Genomic DNA, 8,059 nt, shown 5'->3' with positions numbered 1-8,059 from the left:
CAGTAGATATATGCTCATCCTACGTTTCCAATAGGTGTAATTTACACCACAAAAAATGGGTGGTCTAGTGGAGAGTGTCCCTCACCAAATGGAGTTACACCAATGTGTGTCATGTGATTGTTTTACAAATTAACTATCAAGTCTAACTAAACCCGCTCTGATACCAAATGTTGAATCAGGTGTAATCCCAAGAGGGGGGGTGAATTGGATATTAAAAAAATTTAAGCCACTTAATTTCCTTTTACACACTTCTTATAAATTTACCAACTACTTCTTGTTGCTCAATTATGTATGTGTGTGGCAATCCTATGAATGCATGCAATATACTCAATTTAAATACAACGCGGAAAATAAAGAGTAAAGGGAAGAGAGAAGACAAACGCGATTTTACAAGGTTCAGCCGACTTGGCCTATGTCCTCGCCTTGAGCAACCACTCAAGGATTCACTAAAACCCTGCTCCTTAAAGCGAGACGGAGCTTCCCTTTCAAACCGCTACTTACAAGAGGTACAGCTCCCTTTTTATCCACTACTCACATGAGGTACAGCTTCCTCCTTACACTCGGTTCACAACCCGAACCAAGTTTACAATGAAATATGAAAATAACACTCAAAACAATGCTTCTAACAAAAGCTTGTGAGTACAATTCCATTTCCTAGCACATTAACATATGATATAACTTGAATCGCGTGAATGAATGAAAATGATAAACTCGTTTTATGTATGATATGCTTGAACACACAAATCCCTATTTAATCAAAACTCTCAAGTGAAAATATATTTGGAATGCTTTGGAGTCAACTAGGGTTCTTGATTCACTTTGTAAAGATGCACAAGTATATTTGAAGCAAACTAGTTAGCAAAAAAAAAACTTTGTCTTGAAGACAAACACAATAAACTCACAAAGTTTCTTTCAAAGTTCAATCTTTCCACCAAACTACATTTTTCAATAAAAAGACCCCATGAACAATATATATATATATATATATATATATATGTTTATATACTCTTGATTCCAACAATCAATGAACCAAGCTAACAAGATTTTCTCACAAAATGTTTTTTTTTTTTACAAAAATCAAAATTTATGTGTATGCACACTCAAGATAAAAAAGAAACTCTTTCTAAAGATACTCAAGAAGACAGAAGATGTGATGAGAGGTTCTTGAGAAATAAAAACTTGAAAGATCAAACCTCACTAGACGATTGAGGTACAGTTGAAAGAGATAATGAAACCCCTTTGATTTTCCAAAGAGATTTGCCCAATGAAGATGGAAGGAGTGCAGAAAATCAGCTCTAGGGTTCAAGTCTTGCAATCAGATGTATATTTTTCTTGTTGTGTGTCTTAGCTTTTCATCTAGGGTTTAGACATTTAGTATATATAGTAAATGACCCTTAGGATTGATCTCAGCCGTTGGATCAATTAGATGGCTCGCGAGTTCACTTAATAAAAATCTGGTTTTTAGCAGCCCCACGACTTCAGGCACTTAAGGCTAAAGGTCCAGGCGACCGAAGTTCCTTAAGCCTTGAAAAATCACGTTGGAATACAGGGTCAGTCGACCGAAGTGGTGACTTCAGGCTCCTGAAGTGACTGCAGGCGCTTGAGGTTCCAAGGTCAGGCGACCAAAGAGCCTTGGTTAGGTTCTATCTTCTCCATTTAATTCTTCAAGCTACTGAACTTAATCTTCAGGCAACCAAAGAAATTCTTCAGGCGCCTGAGGTTTGAGTTCAGGTGACCAAAGTCCCCATTTTCTCAAATTTTCATTTCTAATTAAAAATCTGCTTGACTCCTTTTCTTAAGTCTTTTATAAAACATATTTTTCATGATTTTGAAAACATTTCAAGGTCCATGAGAGTTTCCTAATGATGTACATGAAATGCATGAATCCTAAAACCATTCTAAGTTATAATGAGCCTCAAATTAAATCATACGAAAATGTAAGTACATGAGTTCTAAATACCCTTTCCCAAGATATTCTTGAACTTTGCCGCTTGCATCTTGATTCTCGTACTCTTTGAGTTCCATGGATCTTGCCAAGATTTGTTAACTTTCCATGCATGCTTAGTATAAGTCCTGTTCACAAACTCAATGCACAGATCAAATATCAAGTGATTTGTCATTATCAAAACAAGATTGGACTCGTAGAGTCAACAATGTCTATTTATTCATTCATTTATTCTTGGTTGTAGAATCTTTATTGTGGAAATTCATTTTAATAGTTGAAGTTTGAAATCTTGTCGCATGAATCATATTAACATAAGAATTTTAAAGTTATAATATGAGTTTTGGTATTTAAATGTTGTATTTATTAGAGTATATAAAATTCAAGTTGCATACCTAATATTAGGGCTGTGGTTGTATTCATTAAAATATTAATGTTCATATTATAAGGTATATGTTGTTCATAATGTTTGATATTCGTTTTTATGGTTTTCGTTTCTGTATGTCCATTATGTGTTCAATATTCTTATTATCATAGTACTTATTTTTTAAAGGGTGTTATTGTTTGTTTAGGTACATATGTAGGGTTCCAGTTTATCATTGTGTTAGGGTCCTCATTATTAATATGATGTTATATTACTATGGTATTTGTTTTTGTTTTAGTATTTTAGTACATATATGATATTATTATGGTATTCTTAGTATTATGTATTACGTTATATACTTGGTATACTCACATGATAATAGTTATTATGATATTGTCTTTTTTTATGTATATATTTTTATTGATATTTTAGTATACGTAACTCATTATAGTATTTTAGGTATATATATGGTATTATTACTACGCTTACATTTAGTAACACTTATTAGGGTATTTTTATAATTTTAACATATAGGGAACTATTTAATATGGTATCTTTAGGACATCTAATATTACCTATTAGGGCATTTATAGCCTTTTAATATATAAAGTATTACTTTTTATAGTATCCCTAGTATATTAATATATATAGTATTATGGTATCTAGTCACTTATTTTGACATTCATAATATTTTAGTAGGTATGTGTTGCTTATTACTCTATTACCATATATTAAAACCTCCCATATTAGTATTTTCCTATAAAAAATTCAATACAATTTCAAAAATTGGGGGTGTATTTTCTTAATTATTATCCCTATTATTTTAATTCTAGGGTATTAGACTTCGAGTTTTACGTACCTTTAGTTGTGAGGGAATACATATAGTACATATATTTTTGTATTATTTATTTATTTATACCATATGTATATTCATAAATCCACTAATAGAAGGGTAATTTGAAAGACTTATTAGATTAACTTAGGGATAATTTCGAATTAATTAGGTACCGTTCGTAAGAACGGGTGCGTAGGGGGTGCTCATACCTTCCCCTCGCGTAACCGAACTCCCGACCCCAGCTCTAGTAACGTAGACTCATTATACCCCTAACGGGGTAGTAATCATGTGTTCTAACCACACTAAAGGTTAGTTGCGACTCTGATATTCCTATTTTTCCTTGAAAATTTAAACCACATTTTCATTTCACTACCCCGCGGCACACGCACTCCATGACGTCGTGACAATATGGAAATTGAACTCATGCCACACAGAATTAGAGTAACCTCCTGAATGTAAAATCTGTTCCAAAATCATATTTTTCTGCATAAACGTGTTTAAATCATATTCGTGTTCATAACAGTATTTCCCAAACATGATTATATAACATACATATTTTCCTGAAATTTAATTCTGTAAAATAATAAATAATTTCATGAAATATCCTGACTTAATTTATCCCCTTACTTGGCTTACTGGGAAGCTCACAAAATACCCAATTATTCACTTGTAGTGTTCCCAACAAAACACCCTAAAATTGACATTTTACCCAACAAAACTTCAGTATTTCCTTTCCTAACATATTCTCCTTAGTCCAGAATCACCAAATACTCAATAATTCTAAAATTAACTAACTTGCCCAAATTTTGGGATGATTCCCAAGTTAGCCTAACCGATGATATATTCCAGCAGATATAAAGAGAATCTTCCCAGGAGTAGCGTCACCGACCTTCGTTGATGAGGTCAAGAAGGGAGTTCGTCGACGAACTCATAACCTTCGTCGATGAATTTTAAGCCCTGAAATCGCCCTCTCATTAATTCCTTGTCGACGAGACATGTGTCCCCATTAACGATCCTAATAAGCCACTCCATCGATGAAAGCTTCGCATTTGTCGATGAGAACCTGCCGTGATCTCTTTTAAAAATTTCATTTTCTCCCTCTTTTATTATATAAAATACCATAATTCTTTGAGTCTCTACATTCTCTCCCCTCCTTATAAAAATTTCATCCTCGAAATTTACTATTTGAGTGATTCACCATCCCTTAAACAAAATGGGCTACTTATTTTATTATTTACCCTCACTTGTAGTGGAGGAATACCGTTGTTACATTCAAGGTTCTGGGAGATTACAAACACATAAAATAAAATTCTCTCGAAACCAAAATACTATCTACAACTGAAAATTATTACATATACTGACTAACTTGCATAAAAGAAACATTACATATCTACTTGTATCTCTTCCTAATTACTGTTATTTCCCACTGAACAGATGTGGGTATTTCTGTAGTATCTCTTCCTCGAACTCCCAAGAAGCTTCTTCCACTGTGCGATTCCTCCACAGGATTTTTACTAGTGGAATCCTTTTACGGTGCAATTCATGTTCCTTCCTGTCAAGAATCTGCACTAGAGTTTCCTTATAAGCCAAAGTATCACTGAGTTCTAACTCGGCATAACTGATGGTATAGTAGGATTCTGGGATGCATTTCCTTAACATGGAAACATGAAATACGTCCTAAATTCTAAATAATGCTGGTGGTAAAGCTAGCCAGTAGGTAACTGACCTTACTCTTTCAAGAATCTCGAAAGGGCCAATAAGACCTAGGGCTCAACTTACCATTCCTCCCAAGCCTCATAACTCCCTTTAATGGCGCTATCTTTAAAAATACATGGTTCCCAACTTCAAATTCCAAGTTTCGATGGTGCGCATCGGTGTAGCTTTTTTGCCGACTCTGAGTTGCACTAATTCTGTCTCTGATGAGTCGAACCTTATCATACGCTTGCTGCACAATTTCTGGTCCCAAAACTTGTCTTTCACCAATCTCATCCTAGTAAAGAGGAGATTGACATTTTTTACCATAAAGCACCTCATTGGATACCATGCCATACCAAAGCTAGCCTGATAGCTGTTATTATATGCAAACTCTACTAGCGGCATATACTGGGTCCAACTACCTCTAAAATCCAGCATGCTCACCCGCAGCATATCCTCTAATGTCTGAATCACCCTCTCAGTCTGGCCATCCATCTAATAATGAAACATCATACTGAAAGATAATTAAGACCCCAGAGCCTCTTGAAAGCTCCTCTAGAATTGTGACATGAATCGTGGGTCTCAATCTAATACAATAGACACTAGCACTCCACGTGATCGTACAATCTCCTGAATATATAATTCTGACAGTCTGTTCATGGAGTAGTTGAATTTAATAGGAATAAAGTGAGCGATCTTTGTCAATCTATCAGCGACCACCCAATTAAATAGCATTCTGACCATGCGGTGCCGATGGCAAACCCGTCACAAAGACCATAGATACATGATCCCACTTCCACTCTAGGATGTAAAGTGGCTACAACTGGCCGACCGACCTCTGGTGCTCAGCTTTTACCTGCTAGCACGTCAAACACTGTTGTACAAACTCAACAATTTCCCTCTTCATTCCGCTTCACCAGTAAGACTCTCACAGATCCCTATACATCTTAGTATTACCTAGATAAACTATGTACAAGGACCTGTGAGCTTCCTCTAAAATCATCCTCTTGATATTAGCATCAGTAGGCACGCACAATCTAAAATGGAACCTCAAAGCCTTGTCATCATAAATACTGAATTTCTCTCCCTATCCATCCTGTACCTCAGCCATCAGCTCTGCTAATTCTACGTTATCTCTCTTAGTTATCTTAATCCTTTCCCATAGAGTAGGTTGCACTACTAGACTGGCAATAAATGCCTGAGGGTCACTCTCTACAAAATCTGCATCGAGTCTCTCCAGATCCATCTGGATCGAATGCTAAACCTTCATAGTTGCCGCTGTTGGTCCCACTGATTTCCTTTCAAAGCATCAGCTACCACACTTGCCTTCCATGGGTGGTAATAGATAGTGCATTCATAATCTTTAATAAGTTCTAACCACCCCATCTGTCTCATATTCAGCTCCTTTTGGGTGAAAAAGTACTTCAAACTTTTTTGATCATAGAATATCTCACATTTCTCACCATACAAGTAATGCCTCCAAATCTTTAGTGTGTGTACCACTGTAGTCAATTCCAGATCATGGGTAGGGTAGTCCTTTTCACACTCTTTCAACTGTCGGGAGGCATAGGCTACAACCTTACCATACTGAATCAATACACAATCGAGCCCTTTCAAAGATGTGTTACTATAAACTACATAACCATCACCCCCTGACGGAATGATCAACACCGCTGCAGTGACAAGCCTCTGCTTCAGTCCCTGAAAGCTCTATTCATAGCTATCATCCCATTCAAACTTGAAATTTTTCCTGGTCAAACGCGTTAGAGGCCCAGATAATGCTAAGAATTCCTCAACAAACCGATGGTAATATCCCGCCAGTCCCAAGAAACTCCTAATTTCTTGAACGTTCTTCGGCCTAGCCCAATTCATTACTACTTCAATCTTGCTGGGATCCACAGAAATTCCATCCCCTAATATAACATGCCCTAGAAATGCTACTTTCTCTAACCAAAACTCACATGTACTGAACTTGGCATATAATTTCTTTTCTCTGAGTGTTTGAAGTACCAGTCGTAAGTGTGCTTTATGCTCCTCAAAACTCCTTGAATAGACCAGTATATCATCAATTAAAACCACAACAAATCGAGCTAAATACTGATGAAAGATTTTATTCATCAAATCCATGAATACTGCAGAAACATTCGTCAAACCAAAAGGCATAACAAGGAATTCATAATTCCTACACCTAGTCCTAAAGGTTGTCTTTGAGACATCCTCTGCTTTTACTTTCACTTGGTGGTAGCTTGATCTGAGGTCAATCTTGGAATAAACCTGTGTACTCTGAGGCTGGTTAAATCGATCATCTATATAGGGTAGAGGATACCTATTCTTGATTGTCACCTTATTAATTTCCCTATAATCTATACACATCCTCATAGACTCATACTTCTTCTTTACAAATAATAATGGGGCTCCCCACGGTGATACACTGGGCCGAATAAAACCTTTATCAAGAAAATCTTGCAACTGATCCTTTAGCTCTCCAAACTCTGCTAGAGCCATTCTATAAAGAACTTTAGAGATTGGTGCCATCCCGGGAAGTAGATCAATAGGAAAATCTACCTTGCGATCAGGAGGCAATCCTGATAATTCTTTTGGGAAAACATTTGGAAACTCCATAACCACTGGTGTATGTACAGGGTGAAACGGGACAACTCGATAAACCTCACCGCGTACTGTTGGACCGTTAGTTGTCCTTGTCTTAAATTCAAGAATTCTTCCACTTTAACTTCTCTAACATTAGCAAGGAAATATCTGTCAAAGAATAATTCTTTAAATTGGTCTCATGTCATAAATATCAGTGTCGTCCTCTGCTGCTCTTGAAGTTTCACCGCCGTCTACCACCTCTCGGCCTCCCCATCAATTTATAAGTGGCAAATATAACCTTTTGCTCTTCAGTACACTGCAGTACCACCAAAACCTTTTCTATTTCCTGCATTCAATTCTCGGCAACTTCCAGATCAACCCCCCCTGAAAAAGCCGGAGGATTCGTCTTAGTGAATTTCTTAATCGTGCACCCACAGCCTGCAGATGAGCCACCCTGCTCTCTGGAGCTCCCAGCGATCTCAGCCATAACCTGTTGAGCCATACGGCACAATACCACATCGAAATCAGCCTCGCCTGCACTCGAGGGCCCTGCACCACCACTACCGCTCGCATAGGTGCTACGTCCTCTAGGGTCCATCCTGAAAAGACAATAAACATGAATTAGGGACCCTAT

This window comes from Malania oleifera, chromosome 1 (genome assembly GCF_029873635.1).
Source record: "Malania oleifera isolate guangnan ecotype guangnan chromosome 1, ASM2987363v1, whole genome shotgun sequence".
Classification (NCBI taxonomy): domain Eukaryota; kingdom Viridiplantae; phylum Streptophyta; class Magnoliopsida; order Santalales; family Ximeniaceae; genus Malania; species Malania oleifera.
This window is presented reverse-complemented; position numbering follows the sequence as displayed.